General features: G+C 40.2%; 1 protein-coding gene across 14 annotated transcripts in view; it reads right to left on the bottom strand.

Annotated features, from left to right (window-relative positions):
- The window catches only part of DAB1 (DAB adaptor protein 1), a 692,719-nt gene that overhangs the window by 653,617 nt on the left and 16,664 nt on the right, over positions 1-22,438 (bottom strand). For 13 of the 14 annotated variants that reach the window (XM_033916677.1, XM_033916676.1, XM_033916684.1 and 10 more), the window contains exon 1: positions 17,190-17,285. The exons of the other annotated variant lie outside the window; for it this stretch is intronic. The gene's annotated coding sequence lies outside the window, so the exon portion shown is untranslated. Of the gene's footprint in view, positions 1-17,189; positions 17,286-22,438 lie in introns of those variants that run through there. 14 annotated transcript variants of the gene reach the window in all.

Below are 22,438 nucleotides of genomic sequence, written 5' to 3'. Positions count from 1 at the left end.
AATCCCCGCGCTAGCCAAAAAACTACCGCCTGCTGAAGAGGAGGCGGTAGTGGCTAGCACGGCCGGCAAATTAGAGCGTGCTATTACGCGCGTTATACCGCTAACGCGGCTTCGTAAAAGGAGCCCTTAGATGCTTTTTAAACAGGTCTAGTTCCAAGCATCTAAAAATAAAGCCACGGATGTTTTTTAAAGCTTTGATTATATCTACCGAGCATCCAAGTCCTAAGCTCATCTAAAACACGTCTAACATGCCCCCATAAGATTTGGGCACACTGGAGACAAAATAACTAGAAAGTCTGTTTTGAGGATGCCCACGTGGACGTTTTGACTTATGACGTCCAAGTGCTGGTATTATGCGTCTCTTTTTTGAAAATGAATCCCTTAGTATTTATTGAAACAGGTCTAGCCCAAAATATCCTATTTTTTTTCCCTTGATGGTTTTTTTGGGTTTTTTTTTTATAGTTTTCCATTATTGTAAGCCTGCCCTAGTCCTGCCCGCCAACATGCCTCTTAAGATTTAGACAAACTACAGAGAAAATCATCGTATACAAATGAGTTTTGAAAATAGCAATTTGGACATTTTTGGGAAATTTTTTTTTTTTTTTTTTTTAAATTGTCTACTTCTACGTCCAGCTGTTTGATTATCCAGACCAGAGGCACATCTATCTTTATATACATTTTCATCCAAAAAATCATCCAAGTCCCAAACACCTAGAACAAGACCTTTTGGACATGGGAGGGGCCAGCAAAGTAATGGACTAGCCACCCAGATATGGCAACAGATATGGCAACAGAGGGCACTACTGTGAACTTCACAAAAAGGGTGTCAAACATCTTACCACAACTCCCTCGCAGGTCATGGTGAGCCCCCCAAAACCTACTACACCCACCTATCTACAATCCCAATAGCCCTTAGGGCTGTAGGTGCCACCTATATGGCAGTACAGTTGGGTTTTGGTGGACTCACATTTTTCACCATGAATGCAGTGGTTAGAGTGGCTTATGGGCCTGGATCCTCCTCTCTATGGTTCACTAGCCCACCCCCCAGACTACTTAAATCACCTCTGTGCAGCTCTACTAGGCTTTTCTATGTCAGGTGGTGATGTTCTGGAGGCAGGTATGTTCGTTTTTATTTTAATTTTTATGGCGGGGGGGGGGGGTCAGTGATCACTGGGGGAGTGTATGGGGGGGGTCTGCAGTGGTTATCTGGGCAGTAGATTGCCTAAGTCACAATGTACAAGTTTCGTCCAGGCATCCTCGTAAAAAACTTTTGATTATCGCTACAGTACAACTAAGTCTACGCTGGCCCATATCCCGTCATAATCACTCCTTCAAAAACACCCTTTTCAGCTCTGGGTGCACAGCAGCATTCAGAGGCCTAAAGAGTCTCTGGATATGTCTAAAACCCCGTTTCCATTATCGGTACTTGGACGACCTGTCTTTTAGGTCATCCAAGTGCCGATTTGGGTGGGTTTTTAGACATAGTTCTATTTCAGGTATGAGCCCCATAGCATCTAAATATTAATTTATGATTGTCGATTTATTGTGTGAATTATACTTGTAATTCAGAGGCCCACATCCCATCCTAACCCGTCCTCTTAGTTCCAGATTCTATAAACGGCACCTAACTCGGTAGGCGCTCGGCATGTCAATCAAAGTTGGGTGCCATTTGTAGAATCACGCTGGTGTGTGTGTATGCCTTCAAGTCGACCACCGACCCGAGGCTGAACGCACAGTGAGGAATCTTCCCTGTTTCAAGACAGAGTGTAGGAGTGGTTTGCCATTGCCTACCCCACGCGCAGCGAGAATCGCTCCTAGTGGCATCTAAATCAATTTAGATACAGGTAGGCATCATAATGTTAGACCAGGGGTTTTTTTGGCCTAATATACAGCGCCTAACAGATGCCACAATCCATATCTAAACTCTACCCCTAACCACACCTACTTTGCCAGTAGGTGCCTCAATGTGAGGTGCCTACTGTGAGGTGGTGTCTACCGAATTAGGCGCCTACTGGCTAATTCATGTTTTTAAATCATTTTTTCAAAGGTGCTTTCAATTAACATTTCCAATTAACCAATTTTTTTTAAAAAAATTCGGCATTAGCTAGGTAGGTGCTCCAATCTAGACGTCTACCGGAAGGAGCCTTTTATTAAATCAAGGCCTCAGAGTCTTTGAACTTATTACGGAGTAAATTTACTTTTTCCTTTAATGATTAACAGAAGGTCTAGAGAATACAGAAAAAGATACGCACCAACCTGTTTTGAATAACATTTTGCATTAATTACAGTATGTGTCTAATTTATATTCACAGTGTAACAAGTTTATATTTGAATCTATCTAGTAGATGTGTGTTTCTGGTGCCATGTACTGATTATATTGTTGCTATGGAAACTTCTACATACAAAATTTCCAGATACTTAATTGTATATGCAAACATGGTAATAGTAAATATGATGACGGGGTAGCTCTTGATTTTTTTTTGCCTTCTTTAATCATGTTCGCTGGGTTTTACTAAATGGCACTAGAGGTTTTTAGTGCAAGTAGGAAAGGTAAATGCTCCGACATTCATAGAAATTCTAAGAGGGTCAAAGCATTTGCCTCACCGGCCCATACTAAAACTCTCTAGCGATGTTTAGTAAAAAGGAGCCCTTTGTGTTTTATCTCATTATATAATACGCCTTCAATTTCTACTCTTTTGCAAGATTTCATACTTTGCCTGCATTATTCACGGCTGTGAAATAGAATAGGCCCACATGGGGACAGATGAAAAAATATTTAAGAACCTATGGGGTTGATATTGAAAGAGGTTTATCTAGGCACAAATGGCTCTTGCCTGTTTAAACCCCGCTCAGCAATCCAGGAGGGGATATTTAGCAGCATTTAACTGAACAGTGCCACTGAATATCTCCCTCCAACTGTCATGGCTCTGTCCTTTCAATGACTGCAGTCAGGGCGGATCATTTTATCAAATTTGCATAGAAATAAGCTGGTTTATGTATATTTGCATGCTGTGCATTTCATTACTATTTACGCCATGATAACAAACTGCAATAGTGTCATTTAGAAAACTACCTCCTGCTCATGAGGAGGCAGTAGCGACTAGCACGCGGCATTTTAGTGTGCGCTAAGCGCGGGCTAAAACCGCTAGCGCACCTTTGTAAAAGGAGCCCTTAGACCAGGGGTAGGGAACTCCGGTCCTCGAGAGCCGTATTCCAGTCAGGTTTTCAGGATTTCCCCCCAATGAATATGCATTGAAAGCAGTGCATGCAAATAGATCTCATGTATATTCATTGCGGAAATCTTGAAAACCCGACTGGAATACGTCTCTCGAGGACCGGAGTGCCCTACCCCTGCCTTAAGACACTAATAGCTCATTTCCAGCGGCAATAACTGCTGATAATTTTATCTACCAAGAGAAACAAAATTAGACACATACTCAGTAGCCAAGCCATTCAATATTTTAGAAACAAAACACGCCAGCTTGGAAGTCACCCGAGCCTGTGTTGGAAGCCAATGAAGATTTACCAGGAGTGGGGAAGTATAGTCATTATTTTGCTTATATGCCACCTGCAAGCACAAGGGCTATTGAGGCAATCTATATTTAGATACTGTAGGTATTTTCTGACCACGGAGGGATGAAGGCTTGTGAACCTGTGAACACACTGATAAGAATGGAATGTAGAGTTCTCAAAACTAGCAAACCTTTAACAGAATTCAAGTGGATTCAATCAATGTGTGACTTCTGCAGTTGGCAGATATTGAGACCAATGTATTTAAACCATGGTCAAACCTGAAAACACACTTTTGCTTGCTAAAAGAGTCCCTTAGTGCATAATATAGTAAATGATAACAGAAAAAGACCAACATGGTTTATCCAGACTATACCTCCTGGAAGGGTTCATAGACAACGGCGCGAAAGACAACGGCGCGCGCCGACAACTGAGCACAAGACGGAGGCGCGCGCCGAAGAAAATTACAGTTTTTAGGGGCTCCGACAGGGGGTTTTGTTGGGGAACCCCCCACTTTACTTAATAGACATTGCGCCGGCGTTATGGGGGGTTTGGGGGGTTGTAACCCTCCACATTTTACTGTAAACTTAACTTTTTCCTTAAAAACAGGGAAAAAGTTAAGTTTTCAGTAAAATGTGGAGGGTTACAACCCCCCACACCACCCACAACGCCCCCACAACGCGGCACGATGTCTATTAAGTAAAGTGGGGGGGTTCCCCCCCACGCACACCCCCCGTCGGAGCCCTAAAAACAGTAATTTTGAGCGGCGCGCACCTCCGTGCTGTGCTCAATTGTCTGGGCACGCCTTTGTCCCAGCGCGCTTTTGACCTGACACCCCTGGAAGTGTAGCTAAGATATCTGAGTTAAAGTCTATGAATAGCTTGTTAATTACAACATAAACATTTCCCTACAAATCTGGTTACGTAATATTGAGTGAAAAGGTGTGGTGGCCATCTTAGTCTACTCTTCAAGGAAAAATTGTGAACGACTTAATTTTTCTTTTTGGTGGGCGAGCTTATGCTTAAGCTATAGGTATGCAAAAATGAATGCCGACATACTAGTTTTTAACCTCTAATAATGTAATTCTACCCCCACTCCCTTCTTTCCTTTATCATCACTCTCCAGTTCGTCTTGTCATTGTCTTCAATGTACACTTCCCTTCCATTCTTTAAACTTATTCCCTACTAGAATTTTTATTCTTCTTTTAATATTTTATTGTAAACCAGCTAGATTCCCATAGATGGTCGGTACATTAAAAATTAATACACTTGAAACTAGGGCATTCTAAGATATTTAACTTAGTTTGGGGTCCATTGACGTCTTTTGTACAATTGTTAGTTCTTTTATCCTTCTTTTTGTTGGTATAATTCAAACGCATCCGGGGAGGGATATATCTTTAGTGCGATTCCTTGCTGTAATTGTGGGGTGGGGGGAGGGTTTATATTGTTGCACTGCTACTGATCAAATTTAAGTGCTTATTTGTTATTGTTACTGATATGAATATTGTGTTGCACTTTTTGTTGGTAATGAAAAATTCAATAAAGATTAAAAAAAAAAAAAAGTAATATGTCAAAACAAAACAAACATAATGGAAAAAAATATATAATTCCTTTTTTAGTGGACCTTTTTTAATTGGGAGCACATCTCAAAGGATCCCATGGTCACTCATATGGGAAAAACATCCAACATAAGGGGTTCCTTCACATCAAGTTTAATACAGATTTTGATTAATCGCTTTATCTAAATTCAAAGCGATGTACATAATGATAAAATTACAATATAAAAGCAAAATCACTATTAATAAAACTAACAAGGATAATGACAAATTTGACAAAAACTAGAAACAAAGGGAAAGGATAGGGAAGAAGTTACAATTTAAATAAAGGTTGAAGAAACATGTAGGGAGGGCACATAAGGAGAGGGTAAAAATAATAATAATAATAAGATAAAATGTAGAAGATAATAAAAATTGAAAGTGAGACTAGAAAGAATAATTTAGAAGATTCTCATGAATGTTATAAGGGTCACATAAAAGCAAGTTAATTTATGAAGGCATCATTAAAAAGGAAAGTTTTTAGTTTACATTTGAATTTTTCACATTGGTGAATGTTCATTTACCAATGTGGTATGTATCATTCAATGCAAAAAGTGCAAAGAAGTGGCCTACATTGGTTAAACAGGCCAGATGCTAAAGACCAGGATCAACTTACACAGATATTAAAGATGACAATGCCAACCAGCATGTCACCTCTGTCGGACAGCACTTTGGAAAAACTGACCACTACCCCAATGATTTTATGGTGAGAACACTGAAAGATAAGAACAAAAACAAAAATCAAACAGTTCTGCAGTAGAAAACAAGTGACAGAAACCCAAAGAAAACTGCAGAGATGATGTACAGAAAAATCAGGAAGTTTATTAAAAAAAGTCAACAAATGTTGTTTTCCAAATAAAGGTTCTTTATGAAACACCGGAACCCGACAGTCTGTGTTTAGAAGAAACACTTCTTCAGGGGTCCTAGCTGTAAATCGTAAGGCGTAAGTAGAACCAATTGGAAATAGAAAGCCGAAAACAAGTAATTCTCAAAAAAAATACATGAAATGTGGCTCCCATGAGAGACGTTGGTCAGTGTAAAACCAACCTCATGAAGTGAAATGTGGTCAGGACGGATGTCGGTGGACTAAAGGAGATGAGCCTTGCGGGAAGCGAAACACGTTGGCTTTCTCCTCGACTTTCAAGACTACAATATAACGCTAAGAGCGCCTTATGCTAAGGTGCGCTAGCGTTTTTAGCGCACGCACAAAATTACTGCACGCGAAACCACGCAGTACGCTTCTAAAATAACGCCAGTTCAATGCTGGCATTAAGGTCTAGCGCACATGCCAATTTAGCACGCGCTATTCCACGCGTTAAGGCCCTAACGCACCTCCGCAAAAGGAGCCCTAAGTGTTATTTAAATGAACTGTTTAGAAGTTACACTGTTACAAAATTTATGATTCAAACAATTTTTATTGATGCAAACATCAAATACAACATAATACACTTAATATAATAATGATGCATCAAATACATTAATATAATAAACACATAAATAATGCCTTCAACCCCCAAACAAACCCCACTTAATATATGACTATGTTTTCAAAACTTTCAATACCCTCAACTTCCCCTCCCCAAGCCCCCCCCCTCTTCGCCTCCCCACCCGATAGTAGTCTCTACTAGAGGTCTGCATGGGAACGGGGATCGCGGGAATCCCGTGGGTCCCACGGGAATCCCCCAACCCACGGGACTCCCACAGGGACCCCCTCTGGCCCACGGGACTCCCACGGGGACCCCCCTCTAGCCAACGTGACTCCCATGGGGATGAAAAGCTTTGGAAGCAGGGTTTGTCCATATAATATAATGGACACGTCAGCCTTAGTAAAAGAGGGGGTTTATAAGTTAATTACCTGAACAGAAAACAAAAAAAGGGTTCCACCAAAGAGATTCCACAAGGAAAACAGCAGTGCAAACACAAAAGAAACTGTGGAATTGATGATCCTGTCAGAAGTAATTGCTGCTTTTTATGGGGACGGGTGGGGATGGAGGTAATTCCTTGCGGGGATGGGTGGGGACGGAGAGGATCCTGATGGGGATGGGTGGGATTTCTGTCCCCGTGCAACTCTACTCTCTACCCCACCTCATCAAAGCACACCATTTCTATCTCAGTCCTACTAAATAAAAGCCCAATTAGGATATCCATCTTAAAACTGCACTTCAGCTTTTAGGCTTGAAAATATGGATCCCAGATTTGCATAAACAACAACTTTCGCTTCCTAGCCCTTCCAGCATCTCTAAAACTGCAAGTTTTCTATTGAACAGGTGAGGAGTTAGCACATAAAGCTTAGGACAATGAATTAAATAGGAGGTTCGTAAGTCAAAATTGAAAATCTGTTAAGCTTGGGATTGCTCCTGATATTAGTATTGAAATCGACTGAAGCATCCAACACAATCTCTCTCTCAAACATCTTTGCTCTAAAACAGTGGTTCTCAACCCTCTCCTAGGGGACCCCCAGCCAGTCGGGTTTTCAAGATATCCCTAATGAATATGCATAAGACATATTTGCATGCCTGTCTCCTCCATTATATGCAAATCTCTCTCATGCATATTCATTAAGGATATCTTAAAAACCCGCTGGCTGGGGGTCCCCTAGGACAGGGTTCAGAACCACTGCTCTAAAATACACAGAAACTCAACTATCTGTACCATGTATATGCAATGTTAAAAGTTTTACCTCTCCTCACCCCCCTTTATTTTATCATGCCACACTGCAGAGCAGTGCGAACTAAGGGCTCCTTTTACGAAGCCGCGCTTGTGGGTTTGAATGCGCGTGACTTTTCATCACGCGCTAACCCCCGCGCTGGCCTAAAAACTACCGCCTGCTCGAGAGGAAGCGGTAGCGGCTAGCATGGCCGGCGGTTTAGCGCACGGTATTACGCGCGTTAAACCGCTACCGCGCCTTCGTAAAAGGAGCCCTAAATGCTGAACCGCCCATAGGATTATAACGTGCAGCTTGGCCCTTAAACTTGCGCGGCTCGGCAGCACAGCTTGATCAACGGGAGGGAAGTTATTTTTTAAAGCCTAATACTGTAAAATACCAAGAGGCCCATTTTCAAAAAAGAAAGATGTAAAAAAAAAAAAAAAAAAAAAATTAAAATTCATAAAGTGGCACTTGGATGTCTTACGGGCCCAGACATCCAACTAGTCATATTCAAAACCGTCTTTCCAGATGTCTTGTTAGACTTCTTGACTAACAGAAGTACTATACATCCAAAGTTCAAGTGGGAGTGTTGGAGGCGTGTCTAGGGCTTGACATCTTGCAGTTTCGAACATGACCTTTTTTTGCACTTGAGTTTTAGACGTTTTTCTCAAGACGTCCGGACTTGGTCTCGGCTGTACTATCGAAGATGGCCCTCCGTGTCAACAAGCTGCTCTAAGTTTGAATTGCAATGAAATGTTTAACCAGCATTTAATATACCGTGCCCGCCTGCAAAATGAAGAAGCCCTGTTTCTGACTCCCAAGAAATTTCTTTACAATGTAAAATGTCTCATCTCAGTAACTTTATTGTAGAGAGAGAGGGTGCCTTTCATACTAACGATGTCCTACTTGGCGAACCTAATGACGCATTATTCTAAAATTATTTAATAAATACTTATTTAGTCTGTTCCTAATGCAAACTTCGTTTCTTCCTACGCATCATATTCATTCTTTCCATCAGTTCAGGAATTGAAGTGACAGGAAATTTAATTCTGAAATGTGCACCTATTTTGGCCACCTTTCTCATGGAGCTGCAAGTACACTAATAAATGCATTATGAAGGTTTAAACTGAATTACTGGGGAGAGTTTGACTTTTTACCGTGGATTTTATTAAAGCGTTGCTCCAGGGGGAAGATTTATAATGTAGCATGAGTTATCACGGCAGCCTTTTCTTTTCACAGAGGGAGAGGTTCAGCTCCATTTAAATTCTCATTTTCTTTCCTCTGATCTTTAGTTTTTCTTTTATCATTAGTTTGGATGAGAATCTTACAGTACTGCTTGTCAGGTACGCAAAATAATGAAATTCAGTTACTAAGCTGAGGATAAGCGACTGGTGACATGCCAATAAAAAAGGGAAGAATGCCTTGATTAAAAAAAAAATAATAATAATAATAATAAGAGCGTGACAAGTAAAATGGCACTTGCTTGTCAAGTTGTGGTAAAATAACCCGTCTTTAGGGAAAGGGATTGAGACTTGTATACTGCTTTGTTTTACATACAAACATTTTCCCTATCTGTCCCGGTGGGCTCACATTCTATCTAATGTTCCTGGGACAGTGGAGGATTAAGTGACTTACCCAGGGTCACAGGGAGCAATGCGGGATTTGAACTCACAACCTCAGCATGGTGAGACTGTAGCTCTTACTGTTATGCCACACTCTCCTCCGATACAGTGTCAGAAGTGAGCCAGGTATAGAACAATGAAGCCATTGTGACATCACTGATGAGGTTGACTCTTAGGCATTGGTGGAATGAGGCATTATGACATCAGAGAAAGGGGTTGGGACTTGTACACTGCCTTTTTGTGGTTATACAACCACACTCAAAAGCGGTTTACATACTGGTACTTCAAGCATTTTCCTATCTATCCCAATGGGCTCACAATCTTTCTAATATACCTGGGGCAAGAGAGGATTAAGTGGCTTGCCCAGGGTTGCAGGAAGCAGCGTGGGGTTTGAACCCACAACCTCAAGATGCGGAGGCTGTAGCTCTAACCACTGCACCACTCTCCTCCCTTTACAGTTGCTCACGTTGACAACATCTTCCCTGGCTGGTCGATAATAATAATCTACTGCTGGAAAATATTGAGAGATAACATTTTAAAGAGGAGCATGCTGTGCCCTGGGAAAATTCTTAATTTACATTCAAGTTTATTAGGTTTTAATATACCGACCATCAAATAAATATCTGGCCGGTTTACATTACAATAAAAAAAATATATAGGTAAGAAAGAAAAAAATTAATATAATAAATATTTAGAAGTACATATAGTGTACATTAAAACATAAACAAGACAAACTTGATAGTGAGGAGAGAGGTTTGTGGGAGGGTAAAGTTACATTGTAGAGAGAAAAGGGAGAAAGAGGGAATGGGAATAAACATTTGGGTGGGGAAAAGTCTTTTTAAATATAATTTTTGAAGGTAAATGATTGGAAATATCAGGAAAAGTAGAGACTAAACTGAAGTGAATGCGTCGCGAAATAGAAAAGTCTTTAGACCTATCTTAAATTTATCCAGTTGTTGCTCGTCGCGAAGAGGTTGTGGTAAAGAGTTCCACAATGTTGGAGCAGAGACAGAAAAATTTATTTTCCGTGTGTAGTAAAAGTGTTTTATAGAGGGGATCAAAAGAAGATTTTGATTTGTAGATCTTAAAGTACGAGATGAACATTGGGGAATAAGGAGTTTATGTAGAAATGAAGGTAGATGGGAGGATTTTATTTTAAAGGTCAAAAGGATAATTTTGTATGTGATTCGGTGTGCCACAGGAAGCCAGTGAGCATCTTTCAGAATTGGAGTAACGTGATCATATTTACCCAGTTTATAAATAAGTTTTATAGCAGTATTTTGAATCAGTTGGAGACGTCGGATTTCTTTTTGGGGAAGACCGTTAAGAAGGGAATTACAATAGTCAAGGTGAGAAATGATCAGAGAGTGAACCAGAATTTTGATAGATTCGATCTGCAGGATTGAAGTTAATGAACGAATGATGCGGAGTTTATAGAAACATGTTTTTATTACAGAACTGATGTGGTCATGAAATGATAAATCTTTATCAATAATGACCCCTAAAAGTTTTATTTTTGTTTCCATTTGAATTGGAACTGATTTAATAGTAATTTTTTCCTGTAAAGATTCAGTGTTCTTGGTTGAGAATAAGAGGCCACATTCAAATGACAGTTGAACTGAACTGTCGCTGACAGTGTACTGTGTCTGGAATGGGAGAAGGCATGTGGAAAGGTTCCTGTGGATAAACAAAATAGTCCTTTGGTGATGTGTGACTAGCCCCCTCCTTTACAAAGGCGCGTTAAGCTTTTTAGCGTGCGCTAATTAGTGCGTGCTGACCATGTGCTAACCGCTAACGCGTGCATGTTAGTCTATGGATGCGTTAGCGATTAGCGTGCGCTAATCACGCGCTAAAATGCTTAGTGCGCCTTTGTAAAAGAGGCCCCAAGAGTCCAATCCCCCCAATCCATAGGTTCCTTTTATCAAGTAGCAGTAGAGCCTTTTACCACAGGCTGGCGGTAAAATGCTCTATTGCGGATTGATAAGAGGAGCCCTATATGGAGTCCAAATTTGGGTGCACTCCCTAGATGCTAACAACCAATTATTGACATTAATTGGCACCAATTAGAATTTGTATGCGCCTCTGCATGCACGTCATTCTAAACGGCGCCCTAATCCCGGATGCCTTGCAACGCCTAACTAAAATCTATGCGTAACTAAATTGTCTTTTAATTGGTTAAATGGGGTGGTGATTGACCATGCAATTAAAACAATTTTTTAAATTACAAATTTTAAAAAATTGTTCAGGGATATCCATGTGACACCTAAGTCAGGTGCTCTCCAATGCCTAATGATGCCTACCTGTGCCTACCTAAAAGGTAGGCGTGGTTAGGGGCAGAGATTAGGCATGGTAAATTATACCGGTGCCTACCTCAGTGATGCCTAATGACACCCAAGGATGCCTAGGCAACGCTAGGCATGATTCTATAAAGAAGGCCTAGCGGTTGATTGTCAACTGTGCGAATTGATGCCTAGAAGTTAGGCATGGTTAGGTGCTGTTTATAGGATCAGACCCTGAATCCCTCGCCTCATAAGCCAAAGGGGGCGTGGCCATTCCAAATGTTGATGCAATGTTATAGAATAATGGGTCTCCATGACCAGCTTGGGTGCTGGGATTTCTACCAGGTTTCAGCAGACATAAGCCTGGCACCCAGAGATGGGCACAGAAATCGGCACTCATAACGTACCATAACTTTATTTTTCTATACCGCCTCAATCAAAAGAATTCTAGGCGGTTTACACAAAAGAGAAAAACTGGACAATCAACAAAATACAAAATGGTAATACTAAGAATACAGCATATTAACTAAGAGGACAGTAAAAAATGTATTCTATTGAGAATAAAATCTCAAATTAAGAGATAAATTTATCAAATAGTGCTGTCTTGATTTCTTTTCGGAAGGCGCCATATGACAGCATGGCTCCGCTAATAAAGTTACCCAACCAGGACTGTTTACTTGTTTGAAATGCAAGCATCCTGTCTAAAAAAGATCTAAATTTACAACTGAACTCTTGGGGTATGCAAATAAGTTACAATTCCTGGTTACTCTCACGGGGTTATATAGCACAAAATGAGGTAACAGGTAGGTAGGGGCCAATCCCCAGACCAACATGAAACAAAGGCATGAAAATTTAAATATTACTCGTGCTTCCACTGGTAACCAGTGTAATAATTGATAATAAGGGCTGACATGATCGCTTTTCTTCAGCCCAAATATCAGGCGAACAGCCGTATTCTGCATTATTCTCAATTGTCTCACAACTCTCTTTGGTGCGCCCAAACAAACAATATTGCAGCAGTCCAATATAGATAGTACCAATGCCTGCACCAGCAATCTAAAAGATAAAGGGTCAAAATATTTTTTGATGATCTTTAATTTCCATAGCACAAAAAAGCACTTTTTCACTACCAAATTCATATTCGTACTTTTTCACCACCAAATGTTCTGCCAAAGTTAGATGGCAATCTAAAGTGACTCCTAATATTTTTATAGATTTTAAAATTGGGTAATCATGACCATTGAGGTGATGCAATGTCTTAGTTATTTTGTCATTTGGACTTGCTAAAAAAAATTTTGTATTTTCTGTATTTGGCGCCCTTTTTTTTAGTATAGCACTTAGCAGTGTTCTTTTCCATCATCTATTTATAGAATTCCCCCTCAATGATACTGATCAATAGGGGCAGCACCCAAGCATAGCTCCTCCAAGCAGAGTAGACCTACTTCATTTTGAAAAAGTTGCAAATTGTTTATTGGGTGTTTATTGGAAGCTTCTATACTGCTACCAATGACTGGGAAGTCAATTCAGAGCGGTTTATATGAGCTTCTGTAATGGTGTTACAGTATATGAGATGTGTTGATATGGTTGAATTAGGGTGCAACTGGGATTGGATGGTGTGGATGGTGAAGTCATGAAACCTTATAGATGAATGGAATGGACAAAGAAGGGAGTATATTTGTGTCAGCATTTTTGAAATTATGCAAATTTCCGTAAAGATGGAAAATACATGGAATAATGCAAAAAAAAAAAAAAAAAATCACTGTATTCGAGAGTACAATTCTTTAAAAGCAGATGAAACAGCTTATAAAAACTGTAGGTTATGAATTTAAAAATACATATTTGTGGGTCGAGCAGAAATCATGGACAAAGTGAATGGTGATTTGCAAGCTCAGTGAAATGCTTTTGGTACGACAACATTTGACTGAAGGATATATAAGAAATAACAATGGCATTTGATGGATCAGCTTAAAGTATATTCACCAATAACATGTTCTAAGATACTGCAAGAGCTGAAGAGGCATAAATTGCAGTTCATTTGATGCAATAAATGCATGTAGCAGATTTCAAGCACCAGATGTTGCAGAAAACCTTGGTAGACAGGCAAAGTTTGTTTCCTCTGAAAACAAGAAATCCAGGTTGCTGAATTAGTTTGAAGTAAATATCTACTTCATTCACTAAAGTGATTAAAGGCTTGGAAGACAGATATGCAATTTTTACTCCTGATGGAATTCTGCGAGTGCAGAATTCCTCATCTCCTCAGGACACACAGAATTCTGCACATGCTGTGCAAAATTCAGTGCAGACACGGGCAGTAGGAGGAAATGAACTGCAGTGGGTCGCATCCTCCTTCGCTGACTTAGATCTTTACTGTTTATATGAACCATGGTATCGCACGCGCAGAATTCCACCACAAGTAAATTATTGAGGTTTGGTATATGGCAAGGTACCCCTCAGATTTACTTGGAGGATGTCATAACATGGCTGAGCCTCCTCCCAATGACATGACCTTCCACTCTCCATTTTGGGAGTCCTCTTCTTGCCAGGTGGTCAGAGACCAGATAGGTAGAGGTCCCCGGAAAGCATGCAAGATATCAGAGATTGCCATATGACAGGGTGCTGAAAAGTTCTCAGCCCACCAACCAACTTTCTAAGTTCTGAGCGTTATTTTGACACTGTAACTGAAGAGAGTCATCTTATTTCGTTAAGTGGCAATTTGCAGAAAAAAAAAAAATTCTCTGTTGAGTTTGATGTGGGTTTCCAGGTCTCGATGGATCTTTGTCAGGTAGAAACCAACGTTTCAGGCATCATACTGTGGCTTTCTTCAGGGTACGTTCTGATGTCTGCAGTGTGACTTTGGAAATAGCGAGTTCACTGACCTGATTGGGAACAGGGCAGTCCACCAATTTGAATTTTCTTGTGAAAGTCCATAGAATGGAAAATTCTCTGGTAGGTTTAAAGATGTTCTCCCCTATTTTGACATTGTTTCAGATCATTGATTGAACCTTATCCACATCATTCTCTTCTTGGTTGGGCTGAGAACGTTCTAGCTCCCCCTGGTAGTGTGAAGAGTTTCAGTCTCTGGTAATCAGAACTGAAACTATGATGTCATAATGCCTCATTCCACCAATAAGAGCCAACCTCATCTGTGATGTCACAATGGCTTGATTGTCATATACTTGGCTCACTTCTATTACATACGAGGGGGTGCTGAAAAGTTCTCAGCCCAACCAACTAGCTTCCTAAGCTGAAAAGAGTGTTATCTTATTTCGTTAAGTGCCAATTTGCAGAAACAAAATTCTCAGTTTTGGCATTGTTTCAGATCATTGATTGAACCTTATCCAAGCCATTCTCTTGGCTGGGCTGTGAACATTTCAGCACCCCCTTGTACATGGCAGGTTGTGCACAAACCAAAGGACCTTATGCCACATACAGTATATTCTTTCCCGCAGAATATCGTTCTTTGTACATCTGATGCTAGTACATCATTTTCTTAAATTCCATATTTTTATGCATTTGTGGCTGGAGTTTCCGGGGTGCAAAGGTCAGGAAAGTATTGAATGCTTAAGAGGATCCTGTTAATAATGTTTCAGCTCCTGCTAAGAGATAATTATATTCCTTTGTGATATGGGAAAATGTTAAAAGTTTCTGCTTTTGTAAAGAAAAATTAATTTGCTTGAGGCTACTGGCAGCAATTCATACTTGCTTCACTGATCACAGTAACTCTGTAAAAATTCACCAATCATGGCCATGTCATGGCAAAAGAAAATAAGTCTAGTCCTTTACTTCTTTCACCATCTAATTTTTGACTTTGGGCAGCACTGGCCAGGTTTTCCAATAGCATTTTAAATTAGTATTTCAATAACATTACAAATAAAATAATACCTACATTTTGCTTCCCCAATAATGGGAAAATTTCCTTATCACAGAGGCTACAGATGAGCGATTCCCAAAATTTTTATACACCAATGAATTCCACCCCTTCTCCTAATCCACTGACACAAGGAACTCCCCCCTCTCCCTGGATTACCATTTTGTTGGTGGTCTAGAGGGGGTAGTAGCAATCCCCAGTCACTGTTGCCCATGGCTCCACCGAGAAAATGGCTGCTAGGACCTTCTGTAGCAGTTTCACGAGACTGCTTCTGGAGGCTCCAGCAGCTATTTTGAGACTGCAGCAGACAAAAGCAGGAGGGATCGTCAGTTCTCTTACCTATGGCACAGGTGCACAAAACTCTGGCAAACTGGTAGAAATCATTGGCCTTACAGCGATTTTAATATTTATTGAAAACTTCTGTACCGCTGCTAATGACTGGGAGAGTCAATTCAGAGCAGTTTATATGAGCTTTGCAATGGTGTTACAATACATGAGCTTTTGTAAAGGTGTTACAATACAGAGTTTACAATTCCTGGGATGGCTTCAACACAGACATTATTAAACCATAATCAATACATTATAAACCTTAATCAATTCTTGTGCTTTTGTAAAGGTGTTACAATACAGAGTTAGTGTTTTCTGAGTTGATTCTCAATACAGCCGTCAAACCGTAATCAATCAATCCTCTTTCTTATTTTCATTTATCATATATAATCAATCTATCTGCTTATACATGCCTACTTGTGCATACCTATATAAAATATATTATATATTTATTCATATTATACCTTCTTATACACACATATAAATATATACTGTCACCTTGTGTCTCCAGGCCGGGCCGGGCCTAAGGGGGAAAGGCCGAGAGAGCCAGAGTACACGGTGCTGACCTAGAGGATTATCAGTTCTTACTTGGAATTGGTGGATCAAGTAAAATAAAACACCCAGTTTGCTTCCAATTCAAAAATACTTTATTCCAATAGGAACTTCAGTTTCCAAAACTCAAATTGCACTCATAGTTTAAAGGAAAAACTTGCACTTCAAAGAAACAGTACCGAAATGACTCTTTGCTATTCCAATGCTATAGTCAATGGACCTCAAAATACTTTCACGCAGTTTGATTCAGTCTCTTGCTCACAATGACTTCTGGCAGCTTTAGACTGGATCTTGATGCAGAGCTCAAGGCAGAAAGGACCTCCTCCCACAATGACCGCTGGCTGTGGTCCCTCCCAAAATAGAACCCACGATCCAGTCTATGAGAAAAAAAACCCCCAAAAGGAAAAAATATCTCAAAACTACTGCCAGGGCTGTGCAGTGCTAACTGCCACAGCCTAAAACTCTGGTTCTTGCACAAGCAAGATGCAGGAACCTTTGCAAGCCACAAAGGCTTACAGTAAACTTTCCTAAACTTAAGTTTACAGAGACAGCCAGTCCCCAAAACTTGGCTCCTTAAACTAGCAAAACATTTTACTTCCTAGTTTTGCTATTTGCCCAAGTCTCAGCATAACCTCCTTTAAACCCCCTCTGTTTCCATGTCCCACAGGTCAGTGTCCACATTTTCCTCTTTAAAGTCCATGACTTCCTCAGGGTCTAAGTAGTCTGCATTATCTGAAGCTTCACTCATGACATCTTCTAACATTTCAGATTCCATATAACTAGGACCAACCTGAGTGTTAGGCTGAGGTATGCTGCTGCGAGTCCTTGGAACTGGTCTTCCTTCACCGTTCTGTTTCCTCTCCAGTGTGGGTTGGTTCAGTGGCTGCCTCACCTCTGAGCACTGCTACTGGTGCTTATATGACTCAGGATGAGATACAGGTGTTGCTTGTTCCTGGCTAAAGTGAAGGCTAGAATGTTCCTGGTGTCGCCTGAAATTGTGTCCCCCATGAATGTTATGAATTGTCAGGTTCACCTTCACCCCAGGAACACTACCCTGAGTTCTATTAGTTCCACTTGTCCATTGTTCTCCCTTCTTTAACACAGGTGAAAACAAATAGGTACTTTCTTGCTCTGGATTAAACCTTCCCTGACTGGCGTTAGTTCTGGGCTGAGGTGTTAGTGTAGGTAGTGTTCTTTCCTTTTGGGAAAGTATTTTCCCTTGCCTAGCCCTAGGCGTCGGTGTCTTTTCACTACCCAGCTCAGTCAAAGGGCCTACCCTGTGACAATGCTTATATACATCAATATTTAATATCTTATACTGTGTTCATACTACTTCTGTATCTTGATCTATGTTCATCTTAGAAGTACTAAATTCCTGATAAATCTAGCTATCTGTGCTGATTATCTCATCCCCTGTTCCTACTGTGTTTATCCTATAGATGTTCCTAGTGGGGACTGGCCAACTATCTCCTCTATGCTGCATTATTGGCTATAGTATTCTGTGAAGAGGATGGTCTTCATCCCTTTCCTGAACTTTCCGGTGTCATTTTCTAGATTTAGGGCTAGATTCACTAAGCTCACCGATCGTGTCCCATAGTAACATAGTAGATGACAGCAGATAAAGACCCGAATGGTCCATCCAGTCTGCCCTTTCTGATTCAATTAAAATTTTTTAATTTTTTTTTTCTTCTTAGCTTTTTCTGGGCAAGAATCCAAACCTCTACACGGTACTGTGCTTGGATTCCAACTGCTGAAATCTCCGTCAAAACTCACTCCAGCCCATCTACATCCTCCACAGCCCATCCTCCCCCAAACGACCATATACAGACAAAGACCGTGCAAGTCTGCCAGTACTGGCCTTAATTCAATATTTACTATTATTTTCTGATTCTAAATCCTCTGTGTTCATCCCACACTTCTTTGAACTCTGTCACCATTTTCCTCTCCACCACCTCTCTCAGGAGTGCATTCCAGGCATCCACCACCCTCTCTGCAAATTTGCGCCAAAAGATGTATGAGGAGAGACTGGAAGCCCTAAATATGTATACCCTAGAAGAAAGGAGGGACAGGGGAAATATGATACAGATGTTCAAATACTTGAAGGGTATTAACGTAGAACAAAATCTTTTCCAGAGAAAGGAAAATGGTAAAACCAGAGGACATAATTTGAGGTTGAGGGGTGGTAGTATGATCTGCGCATGCATCTCGATTGCTCTATAGTGATCCGTGGGATGCGTGCGTCCGATCACATCATTTGCATGCTGAAGCTGTTGTGAATCGGTCGCTCAGCAAGACTCTGCCATGGATCGCCCAACAACGGTGAGTTTAGTGAATCTAGGCCTTAGTTCCTTAGGAAGAGTGTTCCACTGCCTTGGAGCCATCCCTGAGAGCCAGGTGTTGCTCAACACTAACAGCCTGCAAAGTGTATGCACAATATTAATGTTAGATATCGGCAGTAAAAGGAAGAGGGACTTGCCTAGCACCTGCGCTCAAGAGTAGGGCCAGTTCTTGTGTGCAGGTCCAGTAGAGTGTAATGATTATGACCCAAAATGCAAGATTGTAATTCCTGGATATGACCAGTAACTTCTTAACCTATAAATCACACTGAACTCCTTCCGGGGTATATTAGTGATCCATAAATAGTTAATGTAAGTGCTGCTGAAAATGGCCGATTAAGTGATTTAACTAGCTAGGAGCTGCTTCTAACTGGTTAAAATTGCTCTCTAATCTAATCTAATCCTCATTCCTATATACCACATCTTCCCTTTAAAATTAGGGATTGAACTGGTTTATATAATAACAAGTGCATTAATATGATCTAAAAAAAAACTGTAATAAAAATTTTGTATTACAGTTTGATTTTTTTTTCTTCTAAAAAAATTTTTCTTACAATTTTTTGTTTTATTTTAGATCATATTTATGCACTTGTTATTATAAAACCAGTTCGATCCCTAATTTTAAAGGGAAGATATGGTCAATAGGAATAAGAATTAGATTAGATTATTCGAGTTCGAGCCTAGTTTGAGTCCTAGTTCAAGCCCTAATTATTAGATTACTTGAATTTATGTGCCTAAATACTATTTTTATCTTACGTAGCACCTATTTGCAAGGGGAGTATACACTGTACACAGGGAAGGAGCCCAGGTAGGACATAGGCAGGGCTTCCATTTACAGCCACCAGATTACAAAGAAATATATATTGGGATTAGATCCCTAGTTAGAATAAAAACTTTTATTGAAAAAATTTGCACTGTAGCTACGGCAAATTGTAACCCGTTAACTGTACATGTATATTAGATATGTCAATCTGTAACCCGTTCTGAGCTCAGTGGAGAAAACGGGATAAACAATGATTTAAATAAATACATAAATTACATGTGTAACTTATAGAATATTGCAAGTTATACTGTACATGTACCTGCCACATTAAGGCTTCTATACTCTGCGCAGTGCCTTAACTTAGATGCCCAGCAGGCACCTGTTAAATCCAAAACGCCATTTAAAATGGTACTTAAAAGAAATTTCAAGGCCCCTGCCAGTATCTAAAAATACAATCCCAAAGCACTATATGTAACTCTAGGTGCTTACTTCATATATCAAAGATTTAGCTAAGAAATACTTTCTTTCCTGCTAAACAAGCAACCATATGTAATTTTTACCGACCCTCAGTGGCACCACTCAGGACTCAAACTTTTCATTGTCCTGAGCTTTACGTGTCTGCTCGTCACTGGGTCTCATTATATTTTTAGAGCTAAATGTTTTTAGACTTTTTATTTATTTTTATTTGTATTTATATATATACTTTTTATACTTAGCTTAAAACTGTGGCTAAGTCTGCTTGGCTTGAGATGTCAGCGTTTATAAGGGATGTCCAAGCCGACATGTTTCGCCGAGATAGCTTTTTCAAGGCTTCATCCCCTTACAACAGAGCTGTAAAGTTACCTAGTTCCAGGAAGACTTGTTGGCAAGTCCTGTTTTTGAACTTTTGACATGTTTCACCGAGATAGCTTTTTCAAGGCTTCATCCCTGCAAGTACAACCGGCACAGCTATGTGTTAATAACTTTTAAAATTATTCTATAGTTAAATTTACAATAGAAGTAGAGCTCTTCCTATAGATAGCTAGCTATCGCTTTACCGACATCCTAGCTTATTGCTTACCTCTTCACCACCGACTACCACTGTAACCGCCAATTCTTTACACCGGAAGCGGCAGCGTTTTTTCATTTAAATATCTAGGGCCATCTGACAAGCCCGAGGATACGTAATGACGTAAACTCCAGCGTAAAAGACAGCTCCGTACAGTTATTTATTACTTTATGTTTAGCAGAATCCTCCTACTTTAAAAGATATTCTAAATACATGGTTAGACTAGCGACATCCATTCTAACTCGTTATTAAGCCCGTAAGGGGATACTGTGTTCAAAACATAGATCCACCGCTGTTCTTTATAATTTAACATTTCTTCCACATTAACCATTCCCTCCCTCCCTTCTGTTAACTGATCAATTATTCTCCACTTCAACTGGTTTGGTTCATGCTGTTGACTGATGCAGTGTTCTACTATAGGGGCTTGTAACGTTCTAGTTTTAATTCTTGATTTATGTTCATTCAATCTTATGTGAATAGCTCGAGACGTACGCCCTACATAGACCAAGTTACAAGGGCAGATCAATACATAAATCACTTTTTCTGTTTTACAATTTGTAGACCCTGAGGCTACTATTCTTTTCTTTGTTTGAGGGTCTGTCCACGTTGTACCCTCAATGGTGTTGACACACCATTGACAACTGCCACATTTACCGTGACTTCCTATTACATTTTTTGTACCCTTCTTTTGTTGGTATAATATTTGGCCAATAGTTTTCCCTCTTTTAAAAGAGAACATAGGAATCTCGGTGAAAATTTCATGAAGTTGTAAAACTGGCCAATGATGTTTTATTGCAGTATCCCCTTACGGGCTTAATAACGAGTTAGAATGGATGTCGCTAGTCTAACCATGTATTTAGAATATCTTTTAAAGTAGGAGGATTCTGCTAAACATAAAGTAATAAATAACTGTACGGAGCTGTCTTTTACGCTGGAGTTTACGTCATTACGTATCCTCGGGCTTGTCAGATGGCCCTAGATATTTAAATGAAAAAACGCTGCCGCTTCCGGTGTAAAGAATTGGCGGTTACAGTGGTAGTCGGTGGTGAAGAGGTAAGCAATAAGCTAGGATGTCGGTAAAGCGATAGCTAGCTATCTATAGGAAGAGCTCTACTTCTATTGTAAATTTAACTATAGAATAATTTTAAAAGTTATTAACACATAGCTGTGCCGGTTGTACTTGCAGGGATGAAGCCTTGAAAAAGCTATCTCGGTGAAACATGTCAAAAGTTCAAAAACAGGACTTGCCAACAAGTCTTCCTGGAACTGGGTAACTTTACAGCTCTGTTGTAAGGGGATGAAGCCTTGAAAAAGCTATCTCGGCGAAACATGTCGGCTTGGACATCCCTTATAAACGCTGACATCTCAAGCCAAGCAGACTTAGCCACAGTTTTAAGCTAAGTATAAAAAGTATATATATAAATACAAATAAAAATAAATAAAAAGTCTAAAAACATTTAGCTCTAAAAATATAATGAGACCCAGTGACGAGCAGACACGTAAAGCTCAGGACAATGAAAAGTTTGAGTCCTGAGTGGTGCCACTGAGGGTCGGTAAAAATTACATATGGTTGCTTGTTTAGCAGGAAAGAAAGTATTTCTTAGCTAAATCTTTGAAGTATCTAAAAATACGGCATCAGAATTGAGCCTCTGGAGGCACCTACCACTGTAGGCGTGGCTAATGGCAGAAGGCTGAGCATGAGATGCAATTCATGTCGGAGGTAAACACCGGAAATGTGGCCTACCTTCACCAGAGGACACTATTTTGTAAACGGTGCCGTCGTGTGATTGACAGGCCATCGGCGGCCTCTTTTAAGGTGGCTGCTGGCTAACTGCGCCATTTAGAGAACCCAGGCCTTAGAGGCTCACACACCAGCTCAGGGATCTCAAAGT

The sequence above is a fragment of the Geotrypetes seraphini genome, chromosome 12, assembly GCF_902459505.1.
Source record: "Geotrypetes seraphini chromosome 12, aGeoSer1.1, whole genome shotgun sequence".
NCBI classification, from domain to species: domain Eukaryota; kingdom Metazoa; phylum Chordata; class Amphibia; order Gymnophiona; family Dermophiidae; genus Geotrypetes; species Geotrypetes seraphini.
This window is presented reverse-complemented; position numbering and strand designations above follow the sequence as displayed.